This window comes from Chanos chanos, chromosome 2 (assembly GCF_902362185.1).
Source record: "Chanos chanos chromosome 2, fChaCha1.1, whole genome shotgun sequence".
In the NCBI taxonomy this organism is placed as follows: Eukaryota; Metazoa; Chordata; class Actinopteri; order Gonorynchiformes; family Chanidae; genus Chanos; species Chanos chanos.
In genome coordinates this window covers 56,067,491-56,089,528 of record NC_044496.1, presented here as the reverse complement: position 1 = coordinate 56,089,528, position 22,038 = coordinate 56,067,491, and the positions used below count along the sequence as shown (strand labels likewise).

The window sequence follows — 22,038 nt, the reverse complement described above, 5'->3', positions numbered from 1 at the left end:
GTTTAGATTTGTTTTTAAAAGAGACTGAACGCTACATAAATATTTATTCAACAGAGCTTGTTAAAAAGGAACATCTAAAGCCAACGTTATCAATATCAGCTACAACTTCACAGTATATTAATCTCATCGACCATCAGGAAAAGCAAAATTTCAAGTTCATCAGTTCCCAAAAGAAATATGCCCACCTCAAATGTAGTTACTCCTTGTCCAGTCCCCTGAAATGAATTATATCAGCCTTAGGTCCTTTCCCTAAAATTAAATTGAAAAACAACAATGTAAACACATTGGGTGGAGGGTGGGGGAGGTGAGGCATACAACACGCAGGTGCTTAAAATCATAAAGGGAAATATTTGTATCTGCATGAGGCATGAATATATTTACATGAGTGTATTCACTCTCTTGCACTGGATCTAAGTTATGATTAAAATATATTTATTTTTACTTTCTTTTTTAAGTAAAACTACACGTTGCCTGGTCTGCAACAACCTGCTTTGTATAGCATAAGACCACTAGATGGCACAAAAGTGCCTCGGTATAAACCAGCAGGTTTATACAGAGTTCCTGTTCACTCCCCCTCCCTCTCTCTGTATTTTGGAATGATAGTTGGTGTTAGACCACTCCCTAGCCTAAGGAAAAACAGTGTGAACCTGTGCCCACACCACTGTTCCAGTGTCAATATGAAGAACAATGATTGCTCAAGCTGCCTCTTTATAAACTGAAAGCACATACACACACACACACACACACACACACACGTGTGTATGCACTTCATGGCTGCTTCTCCACCTGAGTAAGCAGCTGTGGACATTTCTTCAGTCTCACATTGTTACGGAACCAAACTAGTTTTGGATTAAAATGTGTTGTTCTGTTTTTTGTTTCTTTGTTTCTTTGTTTGTTTGTTAAATTTTTATTTCTTTAAGTTGCGTTAATTAAAGGCAGGTTGTATGAGTTCAACGGTAGGCTTCACAAATCTGTCCTGGGGGCATGTAAGAGGAAATGGCAAATCCAGGAAAATGTTAGTCATTAAGAGATGTTCAGTACAATGCTCTTTCACATACATTTTTATGTCCATCCATCGAATAGACATATTGGCTGACCGTCCCTACCTTACATACAAATCGTTCATTGTTTCTCTAATACCACCCCCTCAGCTTTCCACTCCGCTGTTACACAAGACAGTTTGAATACACCTACATGCATTTTTCATGCTCGTTTCCAAAAGGATCTAGAGCTGTTTTTTTGGTTGCAAAATACTAGAAATATTGTATTGTCTTGTTCTACTATTACTGAATTTTGCTACTGGTGCGAACTTCAAAATATTCCTTAGAAAATCAACTATCTGAAGTGGTTCTAGAATATAAAAACAATGATACACCATTAGAGCCTACAGTGCTACAGGTACTACAATATGACAATTTGACATCCAGAAGTCAGCATATTACTGATGCAGTTTGGGTAAAATTCATGGATGCCATCTGTTATTGGTTCTCATAGACTGTTGCGGATCATTTGTAGCTCATTGCTGGATATAGCTTATTATAAGTCTTTATATGCCGTATATTTTAATTCTTATTTTCTCTTATTTGAGATGTTAACCTATAACCAAATGTTAGTTGGTTCAGTTAGGGTGACCATTAGACTCTGCGTCGCATCCTTAAAGACAAGATCTTTCAGTAGAAAAAAGAATCCCATGGTAAGATAAAGCAAACCATTTCAAACAAATTTTTTATCAACAATAGACAAGACCCTCACTTCACAGAGCTGAGATGCTGTTATCGGTACGCAAACATGTGGAGATGTGGATAGATAAAATCTTATCAGCATTCTTTTATGATTGTGAATGAAATGGAATGGAACCCTATGACAGGCCTCTAAGTATAAGCATTCCTGTCAGCCGCATTTTATATAGATCACTTGACTGTCATTACAACCTCTATTAAGTTAACAAACTAGAACTTACCACAAAAACAAGGTTTGGTTTTAAGAGGGGAACAGGGCTGTATCCGGGACTGACGGAGTCTCATACAGCCATTATTTGTTTGTCTAACAGACATGTCTATGACTTTTGTTTGAATGGAAGAGATGTTTTAGTCCGGTCCTGAGAGTTTCCTTTCTACATGAAGTAGCTGCTCCAGTAAGAGAGCTTTGGTTACACATTCAACGCTATGTTACTGACAACCATAACCAAACATATCGTCAAAAGTCAGCGTCTTTACAAACATTCTTGTGTTGACTGATATCTGAAAGCAGGAATTCAACATGGATTGAAACATGATGACAATAACCAAACCCAGTGATTAGGAACACAAGACTCATGCCAGAGCCAACAACTGAGAGCCCTTTCAGATAAATAAAGGCACCGGAATGTTGCTTGAACAGCGTGTCACATCACTCTTGCTCTAGGATGTGTTTAAGGGACACGTAACGAGAGTAACTGCAATTAAAACTTGTTAAAACGGAATAAATGGACCTGACTGTCTAATGCGATGGAAAACTCTTGTCGAATGATTGTGATGCCTTTGGGTAATTTGAATCATTCTATTATTAAGAATAGCTGCCATATACACCTCTTTAAAAAGCGTAAATCTAATCTCTTGAGGATTAAAACAGTAATCCAAAAACCAAAAAAACAAAAAGTGCATACGACAGTCCAAGAAAAACATCACTGAATTATCAGCTAAAATAGAGAGAGAGAGAGAGAGAGAGAGAGTGAGAATTACAGGGGTTAACCTGTGAGTAACACAATATTAATTAGGTCCAATTGTACAACCAGTCATCAAGAAAGTCACTTGGTGTTACTTTTATCACCCAACAGACAAGTTTCCCAGTCCATCACCCCATATGGCACATGCACGGCAAATATAAAACTGTGTATTTACGGAAACAGTGAAACCAGTTTTTCGTTTTTCTCTTGGTTATGTGTTAAGTTATATGGCCTCTCATGCTATAGAGAACTGCAGGATATGCGGCAACCCATGGAAGCTGTGTGCTCCAGCCATGAAACAAGCTTTGTTGTTTTCTCTGGCTCGCGTGGGTATTTACAAAAGCAGAGAGAGGGGGAAAACCAGCAGCTCTGTGTTCTCACTGACTCCCAGGAAAGCTGACGAATGGTTTGTTATTCCTCTCTGTAGTTCAAGCATTTTCTTGAGGCCTAGCATAATGCCACACCCTATTCTCTCTATCTGTCTTACTGCACCCCCCCCCCACCCCCACCCCCCTCAATCTCCCTTTGCAACTCAACATGCATAGTTTCCAATTCCTTCATCCGCCTCTCCACCCCCGACTTCTCAAACTTTATGATCTTGAGAACTATTTGGGCAGTCCTTGTTCTCACAACTTTGACAGATTCCTGGCAGCAAGTTTTGGGAGGGGCAAAGAACTGCAAGTAGGAGGGTAGGAAGAAGAGGAAAACACAGTGAAGGAAAAAAAAAAAAAAGGGCTCAAGCTGCACTCCTGATTACTGTTCGCGTGGAACGTAGCAGAGGGTAGAATAGCACGTCTGTGAGCGGGGCAGAGGAAACACGCTGAAATAAAAACATGTCATACCTATGCCCCAGAGAGCAAGCACAGGTCCACCGCTCTACTTTGAAACTAAAGATTTGCTTGAAAACAAGCTTGCAAGCTAGCGTAAATTTATTCCATAATTTGAACCGTGATTTACAGACTTTAAGCTCAGCACACGTTTCCCATCCACAATAGATTTTATTTTTTTATTTTTTTTCGTGGTTTGGCAAAAACAAGCTATCCCCACTGGCTGTCCACAGAGAATCTACAAAGTTTATTTTGAGATACTGGCTCTTTATCAAAATCATATGACCTGTTAAAGTCACAACACTCAATAATACCACAACTGTGTTTTTCCAGTCATGAGACAGACTATCACCCTACTGTCATAATGAACTTCGATAATGCATTTTTCCCCTTCCTGTCAAAAAAAGGGGGAGTGGCATATTCTCAGCTCAGTCGCATCAATGAATTTTGTTAAATGTCTTCTTAAAGGAAGAAAAGTAGAGGATCTTTGCTAGACATAGATCAAAAGGAAATAGGGTGGAGTTACAATCATTTTTCATTTACTGCGCATGGAATGTCAGCGTGGTATGAGAAAGGCTGCAGGGGACAGGAATCCAATCCACCAGAACGCCCCTAAACCCCGTTCCCTACCAGATCTCCAACCACACACGCATCCCTTCTGGGAGACATGTGTCTTTTCCTTTGGCCTTTCACAGGTCACCACGCATTTATTTTCGACTCATTTCAGTATTCTGGGAAGCGTCGAGTCCCAGTTCAAAATGTAAGACTGCAGCTGCTCACAGTCAGCTTGTTTTAGTGCAGACTGGGATAGTCCTAACAAGCAAAGGCCATGGCACAAGTGAGCGGCAACCCCGAACAGGTGGCCGGGCAACGGCCAGCGAGCGAGCCAACATAGTGATCTCGGAGTGTCAAATTTTCCAAAGCAGACTTTTGAAGGCAGACGGGTTGTGTGACCTTGAAGAGGTAAACTTGGGATTTAATTACGCACATTCCAAAAGCGTTCTAGAGTCTGGCCTCAGGATTAGAGGCACATGCTTGCCTGGAGGACTCCAGGTATTTCTGATTAAACAGTTATGTCCTGAAAAACTCAATGTCACTCTATACCTGCTCTTCAGATACACCGATGTATTGTCATGATTACTACTGGCGTGTGGCCACTATACAGATTCCTTTTAAATAATAATAATAATAATAATAATAATAATAATAATAATACTAATAATAATATGGAGAAAAATGGCAGCATACCAGACAGCTAAGCACAGCCTGAGGTTTTGTTTCTGTTACTCCCGTCTTCTCTGATGTCCTGAAAGAAAAAAATAGAGAGCTTAAGTTTGTATTTCCCAAAACCAGTCGTTTGGAAAAACATAACAATCTTAACAATCAGAGAGAGTCCTGACGCACTTCTTTACACAAATACCAGCTCTGTGGATGTATCACATGAAACAGAACCACGGGCTATTGTTGTGTCTATACAAGAAACAAAAGTTAAAAAGCTTTCAGTCGGGGCATAATATAAACTCTGTTGTTTTTTTTCTTCTTCTTCTTCTACTACTACTACTACTTCTTCTTCTGAAGTAGGGCCCCACCCTTATTTGTCTCCATATTCTCTGCTTTGCCCTCAGAGGGCGACAGTGACTCGAGGAGGTCTTACAGTGAGTGCATACACACACACACACACACACACATGTGCGCGTGCACAAACACACACGCGTACACACACACACACACACCCACACACACAAACCAAACTCAAGGGAGGATCACTCTAAACAATCGTAAGCCGCAGTATTGGCTCTGTCGACACAAACTTAAATACTCCCAATGACTTTTCTTTTTATCTGCCACTTGTTAGTGTTAATAATCTACCTCACCCTAGGAGCACTCTCTCATGTGATTCAATCAACAGCAACACTCCCTCAGATCAAACAGAGCCACTTGTTTACTGCCAGCTACCATACGTTTTATGCAACTGACTGTAGTTTAATAGGTCAAAGACATGTAAGAAACACTGGTGAACAATCCGATCTATAATCTGTTTGAAATACATGAATATTCATGTTTTATTTTTCTGCCCTTCTTTGTGCTCAACGATCATTTTTAGTTAGGTAGAAATGCTGCAATTAATCTTTGTGAATTACTGCTGAAAAGTTTTTTCTGAATTGTTCGCATTTCATCACAGACTGAATTTTGAACGGTAAAAGCGTGCTCATGCTAGATTTAATGATGTTTGTTTGTCAGGAAGGTAATTTAAGATATGTGTATACCAAAACTATGCAAGGTATTGCAACTCTCGCATGGCTCCCATACCACGGCCACCATTCCATCGAGAGAGTCCGAGGACAGATTGCTCTTCACGGTGGCAATGCAAAACAGAGGTCATTTCAGTTTCCTCAGCTTGAAAGCAAACATCAAACCATGTGACGGTCATTATTTGAATGCTCAATCTCATACATAATAGACACATTATTTGGATAACCAGAGACTGGCTTACTCAATAGTAAGTACCAAAACAGAAAATCTGTCAAGCCCTTTCTAGCCTAAAATAAGATCAAATCTAAGTGAATTGATTCTTAGTTACTCAGATGGCAAGTTGGGTCTTTAGATGATCTACAAAATATCAACACATGTCAAAGGAACAGCTACTCACGCAGCATTTAATTGATTTAATTGATTACTTTGGTAATTAGTCACTCGGGCTTTTAATCAAGTTTAAGAATCACATGTTCATATGGACCATTCAGGCACTATCGTGCCATTTGAGTTTTGCAGTAGTTTAACTAAATTTCCTCCCTGTCTGTTTTTTTGTTTCGTTTTGTTTTAGAACATTTCCTGTGTCTTAAGATTCATTTATGCACAGGTGTGTGAGGACAAAGAGATCACTGTTTTGTGTCAGTCCTTCTAATGCCTAAAGAAATGTGGAGAATGCATCAGCCTCTTCATCATACCAAGGGTCTCAGTGTCTTTAAGCAATGACTCAAGCCAAGCTATAAAGTCAACATGTTGCTATGTGCAACAGGATTAAAAAGATAAATTACAAACAGTATCTTGTATCTCAGCTCATAGACCTCTCTCTTTGAATAGTATTAATTAGTGTTTATTGACTCTCCCTGATAAGTTATGCCGCATGAATTTTGACTTTTCCCTCGTAAAAGTACATTTTTATTGAAGCAAATTATGTTTCTCCACTAGACTCATACCCCCTCAGTCTACCCTCACACACTATATTACTACATCTTTTGGCAAGAGTTTTATTATTAACTAAATGAGAAGATGTGAAATACAAAAGAAAAGTCAACCATTTCACAACCCAAAATAAAGGTTATGATGCGATTTAACACTTCTTTATCTGGTTGTGAAAGAACAATGATTTTTGTTAAAGTTACTCCAGTGATCGAAACTGCGGCTTTCAAGGAGGTCAAATGAGGATCTTAATTATTCCCACTTTTTCACCCTCTGGGAGTTATAGATCAAAAAAAAAAAAGAAAGAAAAGAAAACTCTGTCTCCATTTCTGAAACTGAGAACTAATGCTGAAACCGACACAGACAACTAGCAGCATGTGGAAACCTGTCCTGGAGAGAGTTGCCTCACCGTTGTTTTCTTACCTCTCCTCAATGCATACTTAACTCCTAATGACTGTTTAAGCCCTTCAGAAAACACTATATTTATAATAATACTCATTATTTAGAGCGACCCAAAAACTGTATAATTATCCTAGAATATAATTTCTGGAAAGCACCTCTGTTGCTTTCACTGGTGAAGAAATGCAGTGACACTTTAAGAAGAATGGTAACGGGTTGTTTTAGACAACATAAACTAGGTTATAATCTAAATAATGAGTAGCTCACATGTTTTTTTTGTCTTCCACACTAAAAAAGAGATGTTGATGTTGCTGTGGACAGTACCTGCACCTTTAAGTTCACTACCCACAGTACAAAACTCTATTTAAGCAACACAGCAGATCCACAGTTGAGTTCTGTTTTTTTTTTTTTTTTTTTGAGTACCCATCCCAAAACTTCATTTCCTTACATTATTATCCATAAACATATGTTAGATGCTCTCGATATGCTGTTGTCTCAGCATACAGCTGGGTTTTTTTGTTTTTTTTTTTCAGGGCTGTGACTGAAATAGACATGGGCCACAGGCGATAAAGGCTGAGCTATCACGGTGTTTGCATAGAACAACAAAGGGGCACACCAGCTGTGTACACTCCAAGATGTAACATCCATTCGATTTCTCCTTAGCTGTCTTACTTCTGCCATCTCCTTGCCAAAGATGCAGAAAGGCAAACAAAGTAACAGACAGCAAAATGAAGTCAAGCTTACAGGAACTTAACTGACGACTGAAAAGAGTTCATTTTGTGAGACTCAGACAAACAGCTGATAAAGAAACCAGCTTAAAGACTTCAGATTGGCAGTGTGTGATGAAGCTCTCGTGACCTGTTCAGCTCTTATGGTCTTTGATATTCAGCATTGTGGTCTAGCACAAAGGCTGATAAAGTTAAAACGGGATTGTTATTGAACTCTAGTATGGATTGGTTTACTTTCAAGACAAAAAAAAAAAAAAAAAGAAAACACTCACACACACACATTGATTTTTAAATAGTAGTTCTTCTGCTACTCTATTTTTTACTGATTACAATAATATCATACTGGATTTAAAGTTTTGGGACACACCCTTTTGCTGAACAAGAGAGCAGCCATAGACACGCCAGTTCAGAGTCTATACAGCCAACAGCCCCACCCTGGCCTCTAGTCACACACATTCCTTGATAGAGCTGTCAGGCCAGCTGGAAGAGAGCCCAACCTCTCCCGCGATGACTAACTCCAAAGAAATGTCCTCTACTCTACCCAACCGCTGCATTCAACCCAGGGTTTTAGAGCAGGGGGCTCAAAACAGGATATTCGTTATTCATCGGTGGTAGAGGAGGGTTTGCTAGTCATCGCTGAATCCAGGGACTTTATAGAGGAAGCAAGGAAGCAAAGCTACTTTCATATCCAAGGAAACTGGAACGCAGTTGGCACGGTGATCGGTTCACCCGATATGAGACCTACATGTATATACTGTATATATGTATATGTGTATATATACAGTATATATATATATATATATATATATATATATATATATATATATATATATGGTTGTTGCAAACCATGCCACACTTAAAAGTCAGCATGTTTGAAATATGGTCATGTTAACAAAATGAGTGGAAAATGAACTTGTGTATTAACAGTGCAGTGTATGTTCCTGAATGATATAAATCATCATTAATGTGGGTTGACCACTACTTCTCCCTTGACCGTGGATGCGGGCTGCAGAACACAAGTCAGTTTGTGCTGTACAAATATGACTTATGTTTTCTTAATTAGCAGAGTATGCACAGAACGAAACAGCAGAAAGACACTACAGCTGCTGATAAATTAATACATTGTGGCCATTGACAAGCCCCTGATAAATCTGGTCAAGAGACTTGGCTTGGCATTCTGAGGATGAGGTTAGATATTCTGAGCTGGAAAAGTTATTTAACTGAGTCAGAACTGAGTATGACTAATACATGGTAAAAAAAAGAAGAAGAAGAAGAAGAAGAAGAAGAAGAAGAAGAAGAAATTCCACTTCCATGTGGTCTCAGTTGAAAAGCCACATTCGACCAACATCTACTAAAAACGTAATACAAGCAAAATTTTTGTTTGATGGGCAGATCATGTTTTTTTTTTGTTTTTTGTTTTTTAAAAAAGAAATGAGGAAACAAAAAGTCATTTTTTTGTTCTAAGCTCAATCTATGGTAGATGGCAGATGCCTAGGAACGCCTGCTGAAAGAATGCCATTGAAAACATCACTTCCAGCAGCAGCGTTAAAAGCAGGTAAAGTAACACAGAACAAAATGCTGATGAAATAAAGGTGTTATAGTCTAGAAACGGGTAGCCTGGTTTACAGAGAGGATCTAGCTGTTCGGCTTTGACTGTTGGCCAAAGAGGAGGGTTGGTTTACATTAGCTACAGAATGAATATGTGCAAAAATTTAGCGAAAGTGATGGGGGTGGCGAGAACTTCCAACTGGATGAACTGGTTTGCTTAAAATGGGAGGGAACTGTGTTTTGGAACTGATAGAAGTCACCAAAGTTTGACACTCAATTAGATCCTAAAGTACTAATTATAAAGGCTTTGAACACCATGAGAGTTTGAAACGTGTCAAAAAAAATCCTCTAAACTTAAATACATGTGTAGCAATGGATGTCCTTCTCCAGTAATAGTGCTCATCTCAAGAGCTCATCGCAAGTATCGCTTGTGTGGATCTTACATATGAAACATGAAAATGCTCCATAAGAGCCAGCCGTACCTGAGAAAAACAAAGCCTCACCTTATCCTGTATCTGCTAATACAGCATTTATTTCGGTAATTCAGTGCTTGTTCCTTTTTTATTTCAGGGAAGTGAGTAGGGGTGTGTACTACACTATCCAGATGAGTCATATCGTCATACTTCGCAAATCAAAGAAAATGTGAAAATCTGTGATCCAAAGTTTTTAATCCTGTTATTTAGTTTGCTGTGAGTACTTAATCAGAACAGTTTGCCAAAGCAGGCTGGTTTCATAAAACTATAGTTCAGTGTGCCAGCAAGTTTTGGATCATTCTGTTTCAACACTGTTTGAGATTACGCCATCTTCCCAGTGGCATCAGAATTGGTGTCATCTATTTGACTTTGTCTGTAAAAGGTCCTGAATTTGCAACAGAAGTAGTATTTTATTTTCTTCTTACACACAAAACTAGTATTTAAATACTAATCTAGAATCTTACAAAGGATCCTTTTTGCAGATGTTAAATGAATAAAACTTGGCATTGGTAACTAAACTTAAGTTGTTAACGTAAATTGTGATACAAGTAGATATCTGTAACCATCCTGATCAAGAACCACAGAGGATCATTTTGCTTGACTGGAAACGCAAAGTAACTCGCAGGTGATTGTATAAAGACATTTCTATCACTGTGTAATAACTTTCTAAAGTCATGTGACATGACTACTCCTTGCTTTCCTCTTTTAAACACATTGTCCTACTCAAACTCACCCCATTCTTAAAGCACAACGGTAATCTGACTGCAACGGAACGCATGGAAGCTAACAGCGTTATGTGTGTGAAGGAAAAGTTGGACAGTCTCACAGACACACACATTAGCTTTCAAAAACATCAAAACATTAGAATTTCATAATTTCTCAACTGATATGTTTCTGTTTTATAATGAAGATACAGACATAAACACTGGCATGTGCCTACAGCTCCTCTGACATGTAACGCCTTTTATGAGTGTGAAGCAGCTCCCAGAGAATCCAAACATGAGATGTAAACAGTGTTAAGCATACTATTTAATCAGACTGTACAGCAACTTAAAATTCAATCTACAATAAGCAATTCAAAAGAACCAATGTATAAAACAATTATACCACTCAGTCTGACCTGCCAAGTTTAAACTTAAGAGAAGGTCCAAAGTGGATTCTAAGATTCTTAGAATCGTTTAAAGAAACGTTCACTTGTGCAGAAAAGCAAGTCATTTTATGCCACAATGCTGCTTAAAAAAAGAAAGAGAAAGACTTCTAAGGCCCCCAGGTAAGATTACATGCATGCTCGGAATTTAAAGGCATTCTTGACTTCTCCCACTTTCCCCAGTAATATTGGTGACAGGTAAGAACATACGATGAGACCTTTTCAGAGGTGTTTTTGAACTTGTGAAGTTTGAAGTGAGTAACTATCCACACATCCACCCATTGTTTTTATTTGTTTTTACATTGTTTTATTTTAAACATTGTGTACAAAGAAAAAGATGAAAATGTTTGTCTTAATACAACTCAGATTGATATAAAAAAAAAAAGAAATCGTATGCTATCGTTGACTCTATTGCTAAAAGACCAAAAGAACAAAAGGAAACAATAAGGATGTTTTTATTCCATTCTTATCAGATAAAACCCTATTTTCTTAACTGCTCTGACCCAGTCTGGCATGATCTGTTCATATCAAAATAGAAGGGGAAACAGTGAGAAATGGATGCCTGATTGTTACTCGAGGGGAGGCTGGCAAAAGCTTGGCCTTTTTTCTGATACTGTAACTAACTCCAGAGTTAGTATTTCTCAACAACAAGACACAATGGCAAGTTCTCTAGGACATACTTCGGGCAAGCCAAAACATATCACGTTAATGCAATGAAAGGCTAGGTTTGTGAAATCAGGGAGGTACTATAAACATCTTGGGATACCTTAGTGACTTTTTTTTCTTTCCTTCTCTTGGAAGACAGCATTCCACGAACAAACTGACTTTCTCCTGAACCAAACCAAGTTGAGCTACATGAAACATACAGCAATCTGGAGCGGGTTTTATAGACAGCTGCATAACTGAGTCATTTTTTTTTTAATTCTGCGTATTACCAAGGGACCAATTTGCCAGGAACAAAGCAGGACTCAGAGAGAGAGGGAGAAAGAGGAAACACACAAAAGATAAACGTGGCACCCGTTTGTTAGAAAGCTGACCCTCCTCCTTTTTTTTCCCCCCTGCTTGGTGAAGATAGCAAACTGTCTACAAGCATGTAAAGGAAGTGGCAGAGGAAGTGTGTGTGTGTGTGTGTGCGTGTGTGTGTGTGTGTCCGTGTGTGTGTGTGTGTGCGTGCGTGTGTGTGCATCTCCAGGGCTCTTTCCCTCACACACCGGCATAGCAGAGTACTCAAAAGAACCACTCATTCCTGCCCTGTCAACACCAAGCGGGACAGAACGGAGGTCCCGTCCAATAAGAGAAGGCAAGAGGCTATCACCTTAACCGCACCGCTCTGTCATTGTAGATAATGCCGTGCTTTTCAAAACACATGGCCACAATAAAAAATCTTGATCAAGATGCTACTATCATTGGGTCTCACTTTACCCAACCCACGACCGTGAAATTGCTTTAGTAGTCTCTTGTTCCGGTTTGATCGACACAGATTTTTTTTTTTTGTTCTTTTTTACCGAACATCCAAGACAATGAAAAACATTTGCGAGCTGATAAACAGGACGCTGTCCATACTGTCTGCACACCCAGACACAGGACAACCTTAAGATATACTCAAGGTTCAAACTTAGCGCATATCTGAATTATAACCATTATAGTCACCACTGTCCCAGCTTCTTCATAACAATTTTTTTAATTTCTTTCTTTTTTTCTTTTTTTTTTACATGAGAACATTCAGAACATTCCACTGTTGAAATGAATAAATATTTCCAAAGCTTCTGATTACTTAGCTTCATAACACAGTTGTGACAGACTCAGCATTGTCATCTGCGCAACTCCAAACTCAGCAGAGGAAAAACTAAGGGTGTGGCAGGAGAGAGAGGGGGGAAGTGCTTTGGATGTGTCCCTGCTAGGTTAAAGTGGTGTTCTGTTGGTTTATCTGCTCTGTCATGCTTATTATTTAGCAGAGTCTGTGTATAAGCCTACTCCACATCTCTCTCTCTCTCTCTCTCTCTCTCTCTCTCTCTGTATCTATCAGTGAGATTGCCTCTCTGTCTGTCTGCCTCTCTCTCTCTCTCGCTGTACGTATGTGAATGCTATCCTCTTTTCCTTAAGACATGTAGAGAGACTAGCCCGAGAAAACCTCATGACTGAAGTTAAATAAGAGTCGGGTGAGAATAAAACACCTCATTCTTTCTAAAGTGAACCGAGTCTTGCTTTCCCCCCTGCACTTTAAACCTGTTTTCAATTAGTAAGTCTTTCCAAACCACTACATTCCAGTACCCCCTCCCACCTCCTCCTACCCCCTCCCACCTCCTCTCTCACTCCCCACACCCTGGCTGGGATCCCAGGTTAAGAAAATCAAGACAAAATTGGGAGAATTCCCCAACTCCACCCATTTGCGTACCCTCAAAATTAAATTTTCCAATATTGGTAAAGTTTTTTTTTTAAGGGTTATGAGAGCAGCACAAATGCGAATACACGACTCATCTTAAAATAAAACCACGAAAACTTTTTTTAACATTATTATTATTATTATTATTTTCACAGAAACACAATGTGGATAGCTGCTGACATCTGAAAAGCTCGTACGCTTTTACATACAGCTTTTCTATCTCCTTACACTAGAGTGGAGGAGAGAAGTCAAACTATGAGGAATCCGCACCCCGTCATTCCATGTGCAATAGGCAAAAGTATAAAAGAACTTCGTTTCTCGGGCAAGACTTTTCCCTAGGCTACGCAATCCGTATCCAGCTTTTTACTGCTTGCGTACGCGCGAGGGAGGGCGATTTTATCCACGTTGCAGAGTTGAGCTCAACTGCTCTAGTGGAATGTGCGATTGTAGGACCTTGCGGTATCTTTTTAATGATACGCACAAGACTCGGTTTGTTCTCTTACGAATATTATTTTGATATCTTTTAAGCAGGCCATCAATGTGCAGTTTTTCTTCATCTACCGAGGATCAACTGAGGACAGTTTTGTCCACATCGTTCACAAAAACAAGGCGGACTCTCAACAGGTCGTAAAAGTAGCCATGCTTCATTTGGTATAGCGTCTCGTTTTAGGTGTAGGTCCATAGGAAATGCTTAGCAGATAAATCAGTTGTTGTGAGAACTGGCAGGATACACACCCACTTTTTTAGACACCTGGTCCTCTATATTGCAAAATTGTCCCGTGTAAATCCACGCACAGCGTATAAACCCAACCAGATAAAATTTAAATATGTTTTGTAACGTGTGGGAATCTTTATACTGTTCTAATGTTGCTCCGACAACTACATATTTATAATTCAGCAATGAGAAAACATGTGTAAACTCCGAACTGGGACCTCTTTGAGTAGTTGAGTAAATTGAGTAGTTTTTTGCCTACCTGGGAGCGGTTCCACCTGGCAGAAGTTTCAACACTTAGTTTTGAGCATCCTCCGCTGTCTGATTCTTTTGCCACAACCCAGAAAAATGGTTCTTCAGAAATCTCTTCTTGCTGTCTAATACTTAAAATCTTTATGTGCGTGTCTCTCTCTCACACGTTCCTTTTTCTCGAGGCAATAAGAGCCTCTTTGTATCGCTTTTTCTTTTCTTTTCTTTTTTTAATTCCCTCTCTCTCTCTCTCTCCCCTTCTCACTTTCGCACAACTTTTTATTTTTCCTTAAGGCTGAGTGCTTGTTACTGTGGGCTATGGAGAATGGTTTATCGTAGGACAGGGCAAAGCTCTTCAGTGGGAAAAAGGGAGGGAGGTAACGGTGTAACAGGGAGTGGCCGCCAACTGTTTTACTTAGGCCCACCCACCGCCTGAGTCACCCAATACTTCGCAGAGTACGATAGATATACATAAAACAAACCAGGTCAGCGTTGTCCACATTGCCCGAAATGATTATTAATAATCCCATGATATCTTTACTCAAGTACCTGACGATCTAAGAGCTGTGTATTAATATTATAATGCCATGACAATGTTATACGCCCAGAACTGCCGAATAAATATCTTTGTTTGACAAAAAGAAACGTTTCATTGACAAAAAAAAAAGTTACATCACTGCTTTACTAGTGCTGACGAGATTTGCTCTGTTACCCAAGAAATGAGTTATTGCCTTTCGTCAGTGTCGTTAAACAAATTAACAGAGGACTAAACTGACCATGTTTACATAGAATAGACCCTAACAAAAATCAAAACCATAACTCTGTTTCCCAAAGGTAAATTAAACTTTTGCAAAAGCTGAACAAGTTATGTAATTAAGAAGATGACTGTTTAAATACAGGACCTAAACTGCTATGGCAAGGCCTTGCAAGAGTTTCAAATGCTTCTCGATGTTAAAGTCCTAAATAAACACATAACACACAAATAAAGACTTTTTTCTTTGCTCCTTTTTTGTTCTGCGATTGACATATTTCATAATACAGATAAACTTGAGCCAAGGAATAATCACAATTATCAGTGGGCGTGGTTTATACAGGTTCCCTTATTTATGCCCGGCGCTGAGTCACACTATTCAAACCTAACGGTTGCTAAGTACAAATACACTTGTTTAGTCTACGTCGGCACTTCACTTTCATGTATTCGTTCACATAATAAGTCACAGTTATAGCGTACAGAAATGTTTGGAAATTCAAACACAGCAAAAAAAAAAAAAAAAAAAATTCCAAAACAACCATATACAAAATATTGAACAGAAGACATCAAACTTTTCTGTTTTTCTTAATTGCTGACGTAGTTTTATTCACTTTCCCCTTTTTTCACATATCTGTAAATAGATTATGCCCTAGCCCACACTATGCATACGGTCTATAGGCGCAGTCCATGTGAGAAACCGGTGGGATTTGTAAGTTTTAAAAATGCAAGCATAATTACATAAGCACTGATCAAAACCCAGAGATGTTAAACTGTGACAGGTAGATATGGAGGGAACAGTCATACATGGATGTTAACATACTGTGATATCGCCACGTCCCTTTTGTCAAGTTTTAGGGCGTTACCAATTCAGAATCTGAAATATACTGAATGAAACATTGTTTTTAACCAGAATGTAAAGTCAACTCATAAGAGCAGAGTATGTACGACGCACGTTAGCCTACACTGCGCTTGTGAAATTCCACTTGGCTCATTTCCTAATCGAGGGCTGCATACCCATCCTCTCCCACTGGCTGTCTAAAAAGCTCTTCCTGTCAGGAGACATGTCGCAGTGGTTTGCACATAGGCAAAATATGCCCCAGAGACACTGAGTGAGTAACTCAGTCCTTGTCAAAGTAGTCTGTCAACACTTGCTCTAGCATTCTCAGAATCTACCCAGATCACCACCGACCCCATTCGCACTTCTGCTCTGTTCTAACCTGCCCTGTCAGATACCACCTCATACCGCTCGTGAGGCTAGTTTTTCGCTCGCCTTCGATTGAGTGAAATTTGTGACTTCACTTAATCACATTTAGCTAACCAGTTATTATCTCTTGCTCTAAAAGGTAGTTATGTGAGTTTAAAAAAAAAAAACAAAAACAACTCATAAATTCACAAACAGGAATTTGTCTGTTGATGTTCATGTGCAGGTGTGTGTGTATGAGTGGGTGGGTATGGTCATTTTTGTGTGTGTGTGTGTGTGTGTGTGCGCGCGTGTGTGTGTGTGTGTGTGTGTGTGTGTGTGTGTCTGAGAAACAGAGACCTTGAGTTGCCTTGAGACACTCCTTGCAAAGAATCTGCAGGTTACACCCATATTGGTAAAGGAGAAATAGTAAACAGCACATGAATGCAGCAAACACAGACAGAGCCTTAAAGCTCTCTGTCTCTATGGAGAGAATTAGGGTGTGGCCTGGGACTCCTGATTGTAGTTAAGGATGAAAGCCAAGGAAAAATAGATAGCAAAACTCAACACATTTCTCAAGCAGAGAAAGAAGCCGAGACGTTGTATTTCAAAGACTATGACTTATGAAAAGGGCTAGAACATTCTCCAAAACACAGTCTCTGCATATGTCGTTGTGGTATCTTGTGTGTAACTCTCTCTCTCTCAGTTCAGGAGTCTTGTCTACCCACAGCCATAAAAACTTCAAGACTGGGACAAGGCAAAAAAAAAAAAAAAACTGAATAGCATAATGATTGTGTTTGTCTATAGAGTCTCGAAAGTCTCGAGGGAAAGAAATGAAAGAGCCACTGAAAAGAGGCTAGAAACATCGAGCTGGAGAGCATATGCATATTTGAACTGTTAGTCACCGTATTCTCTGAAAGACTGATGTATGCTTTTAATTTGTGTTGAGAAAAATGTGTCGTGATACAGTCAAAGGCAACTGAGCAATTACGAAAGCCTCAGCGGTTCAGTTTTTATGGTCACGGGTGGCTTTCCTGTCGAGCGTTTCACAGGTATGTGTGTCTCTGTGTGGGTGTGTGTGTGTGTGAGTGTGAGTCGGTGTGAAAGAGTGTAAATACAGTGGTGAGTGTCGGTGTGTCAGGGTGAGTCATTCCCTATGAGCACAATGCATGCAGAACAGCTCATGCAGCTCACAAGGGAGAGGAAAAGAACAAGGAGGGGCAGAGGGGATGAATTTGTTGGGTGTGTCCATGGATCAGCCTCTGTGAAGATTAACTTTTCTATTGAGTTTAAACAAATAAGGGAAATGGGAGTAAACAACAACGACAGCGACACACACACAAAAAAAAAAAAAAAAAAGAAAAGAAAAAAAAAAGAACATTGACAATTTTGGGATGAAAAAAAAAAAAACGGTTTTGAAGGCACAGTAAGCGTGTAGTCGGATAAGTCCACGTTGTTTCTGATTCATTCACGTCTTAACTGCAGCCCAAACTGCGCACAGTACGAGTGATAGAGCTGCGCTGATAGCTAAAGCAAGACAAAGAACACAGCTCGAAATTCTTTTCATAGTACCACAATACGAGCTATGTATCTGGAGAGGAGAACACTACTGCTCACATTTTCATGTCAGAGATAAGCTGATGGATCACAGTGCCACCACTATTTAGCTGTTTACAACATTCAGTTTATATACAATTCAATTTAATTTTATTGCCTTTTATGCTTATACATGGGCGTACAGCGAAACGAAACATTTGTTTCGTTGGCTCTCGTAAGGTGCAGATGTTTAGAGAAACAGTGTAGTGTGTGAAAACATTTAGCACAGACATTATACAGACAGTGCAAAGGACAGTAAAGACTCTGCTTCATATTGCTGAGATACATAAGGTGAACAGGAGCTGGTACGTCGTGCAAAAAAAGAATGCTATGTGTAACCCATGGATCCAGATTCTAAGTACTCGTAGAGTGCCTGTGAAAACCTTTGTTCCTTTTCTTTCTTTCTTTTTTCTTTTCTTTCTTTTTTTTTTCTTTTTTTTTTGCAGTTGGTGCTTTAAAACCATCAAAACAAGTTAAAGCAATTAAAGAAGTTCTGCTTTTAGATCATCTTATGTCTTACATCTGCAGCCTTGACATCTTGCAATGACGTGTGTTTCTCTCCGAGTAACATAACAGCCCATGCTTGTTATGACTTGAAAACCTCATTAATTCGAGTCGTTGTTTTTTTTTTAAGAGAGAAAACAGCAGAGTGGAAAACTGGAAAAATAGAATGCCATCATCGTATTCTTCTGGAAGTATATAAAAAAAAAAACAATGCAAGCGACTGCCTTTTTGTCTCTAGCTGTACTCAATGTGTCGCTTGTTTCTATCAAAAAGATGTTACAAAGCGCATGCCACACCAACACATAAATGCCAACACAGCACGACCAGTTCACAGAGCCAAACCATTGCATTATTGTAAGTTCTATGAACGAGCGAAAGGGGAATTAGCAGTTTTCCACATATGTTGTTGTTTTCGGTTTGCAGTTCAATCATTTTTTTAATGTTAAAATGTCTACTCCATGGTAAAATATGTCTACGTTATTTTACCTTTTAAAATAATAAGAACAGATATGATGACATGGATGTGATTGCAAGGCTGAACACAACTTGACATTTTTGTTGTCACATGAAAACCAAAAATGGCTGTTTTTTTTTAAAATCGAGGTCACATTAAATTCAGAAAGCCTGATCTAACTCAATTAACTCTTGTCTATAGACATATGTACAACAATGTTTAACTCACACAATTGGAAAGCAATCAGAGTGTCATTGAAAAGGGTGGATCTGGAACAGAGGCAATAACCAAATGGAAAAGGTAACGGTTTTGGCGGCCAACCAAACTAACACTCAGAGAACAAGGAACTTCCTCTGGGATGTTTTTCTGTTTTGATAAAACTGAAGGGATTAGAGTTACTGGTTCATAAACATCTATGTTACTGGCCTCCTTTTCTGGCAGTGGTAAAATGTGTTTTAAGAATGGCAGTTTTCAGATGCTGTCATAACGGGTGCTCGCGCGTCTGTCAGTCTGTCACTCCCATTCTGTCATTTGTCGTTTCGTTTATTTTCCATAGTTCTGTGTCCTTTTCAGTCACTTTCACAGACAGCCATCCCCTTCTTATTGAAGCACATACCAGTGTAAACAGCTCACTGTACATAGCAGACTTCCACAGAGGGTATTACTGGTATGTACTTTTTTTCTTTCTTTTTTTTTTTTTCCTTTGTTTTTCTTTACTTTTCTCTTTTTTTAAGCAAAAGCCAAAACGTATACAGACCTCATAGCCTCCAGGGTTTTTTTTTTCTTTCTTTTTTTTCCTACATGAAACGATGGGTCTTTTATTGAATGAATACACTGTATAGATGAATCTGTATATATTACATACATACATACTTATATTACATACAGTATATGTTGCATACAGAGGTCAGAATGAGCAGTATCAAATCAATGCAACATCATCAAAGCGGTTGTCATGGTTTTGACACCATTCACCCGTTAACCAGAGACATTCTTGACCAATGGTGTTGCCATGGTTACGATTTCCATAAGATCATTGTTTTGGGATTTCCCTTGTGATACATCTTGTGATTCAAGGAGGCAATCCCACAGTTCCAGTAAAAAAAAAAAAAAAGGAGAAGAAGAAGAAAGAGAGAGAGAGAGAGCGAGAGAGAGAGAGAGAAGATACGCTGAACTGTGGTTTCCCCTGCAGATTGTGAGTCATGAACACGAGGGCGGGACAGAACCTTAAAAAGAGTTATTCTGGGATGGCTGCCATGGCAACATAATAAGCAAGGGGCAGGCTATTGCAGGGATGTTTCCATAGCAATGTTCAGTGTGTATATAAATATGAGTTGCCAAAATATTGTTTAAAAGGTACTAACACATTCTGTGTTGCGTGCGTGTGTGTGCTTTGTCCATAGAGTAACAGGGGTATTATGGACAGAGTTAACGTCACAAAAAGCACCCTTTTGAAAAAAAAAACTAAAAAAAAAACCTTAGAGTTCTTTAGAGGAGTGTTTTACACAAATGTGATTTTTCTAACTTGACAAACAACTTTCACATCTTCAATTTTGTGAAACCCGGACACAGAACAATCCAGGTCTTCTTTCCTCTGGTAAGTGAGTTAAAATCAGCACATTGCTTACTGGCTGCTTCTACCAGAATTCTTACACAGACCTTCAGGTCCAAAGTCCACAAACCCCCTCATTACCTATACACATATGTATATCTTATACATACAGTCTTATACACACTGCGCTTAAATATACTGTGTACTGATATTACTATTAGCATTCATTTATTTCTTAATACATATGGAACAGATTTGGCTCTTATTCATGTATCAGATGTATTAGTCAGATGATATATGGCTCTGTCAGTGTTGTTATCAAACTACTTTATTTGTACAACTGATTCTGTGGAAGCCTGCTTTTTCATGTGCGTTATGGACACAGCTACCTTCCTCAGACCATTGCATTCCTGTCATAGCTCCGAAGGGCTTTCTCAGTCCACCCCCCTCCTGTGGCTGCGCGTTCAACAGTCAGGCCTGCACAGGTTAACACAGGCATGGCTATCAGTCTTCTGCCGGCTGACAGCACATCTACAGACTAGACTATTAGAATAGACAATATGGTCTTAAAGCAGAGAATCTAGAAGAGCCACTTTCGTTATTCTGTATAAACATCCTGTAGACTCATTGTTATCAATAGAATAAAATGTGTCTAGGTGTGTGTGTGTGTGTGTGTGTGTGTTTGTGTGTCTGTACACACATGAATTGGCTATGTGTAAGTTATGTTCTTACATAGTCCACATACATGCATATATATTTACAAATAGACCGATATACAGAACTATAAACAGATAGATAGATAGATAGATAGATAGATAGATAGATAGATAGATAGATAGATAGATAGATAGATAGATAAATGTTTTCCCTCACCTGATCTAGAATGAATAATGTCTTCATAAAAATGAATTATACAACCTCTCAACTTCTTTCAAAACCAGACTTCATAAAGATTCCACAGAACTGACTGAACTGAAGCAGTGACACAAAATAACATCTTTCTATTTTTTTTTTCTTCTTTATGTCACAGTGGCTGAGCTAGTCCGGTTATTGCAAGCCATGGAAAAATGACTTGTTGAAATGTCATGAATGCTTTTGAGGTCTGTGTTAGCGAGAGGTTTAGCACACGGAATGTCTGATATGTTGTCAGGTTGATTACTGACAGAAAAAGAAAAAAAAAAAAACTGCTTTCTGTGTGTGCCGTTATTGCAGGCGCTGGCAGGTCATGGGAGTTAAACTCCTGAAGTGTGGTCAACACCTACACTTGTACTGAGCTCCTCTCATGTTCCAGCTAATCACATAGTTAAACAAACTGACTGACTTATCCTACAATGCCACATTCAGACTGCCAGGAACTCTTGTCAGAGCCCATTTGTTATGAAGATTAAAAAAAACACTGGATTGGTTTAAAAATGAGATTAGAATAGTTTCAATGTATTGATTTGTAATTTCTCATGTAAAGGTCTGGGGTGGGGGGGGGCGGGTGGTATTAGAGTTGCATCATATATTATGAGCTATTTGACACATATTTGTTATATATGCAATGTTCCAGTCTTGCTTTACCTGATGCCAGATTGATCCTCCTACAGTGAACCAATGCACAGAAACAGAAGCACAGTAAATGTATGCATGGGTCACTGCTCTAGTG

At 39.0% G+C, this 22,038-nt stretch overlaps 1 protein-coding gene across 1 annotated transcript in view; it reads right to left on the bottom strand.

Annotated features, from left to right (window-relative positions):
* Window positions 1–14,667, bottom strand: part of ahnak (AHNAK nucleoprotein) — a 32,314-nt gene extending 17,647 nt beyond the window's left edge. Inside the window, exons 1-3 of the mRNA XM_030766414.1 lie at window positions 14,367–14,667; window positions 4,780–4,837; window positions 186–249 (exon numbers count right to left, since the gene is read on the bottom strand). The gene's annotated coding sequence lies outside the window, so the exon portion shown is untranslated. The remainder of the gene's footprint in view (window positions 1–185; window positions 250–4,779; window positions 4,838–14,366) is intronic.
* Window positions 14,668–22,038: the final 7,371 nt, after the last annotated feature.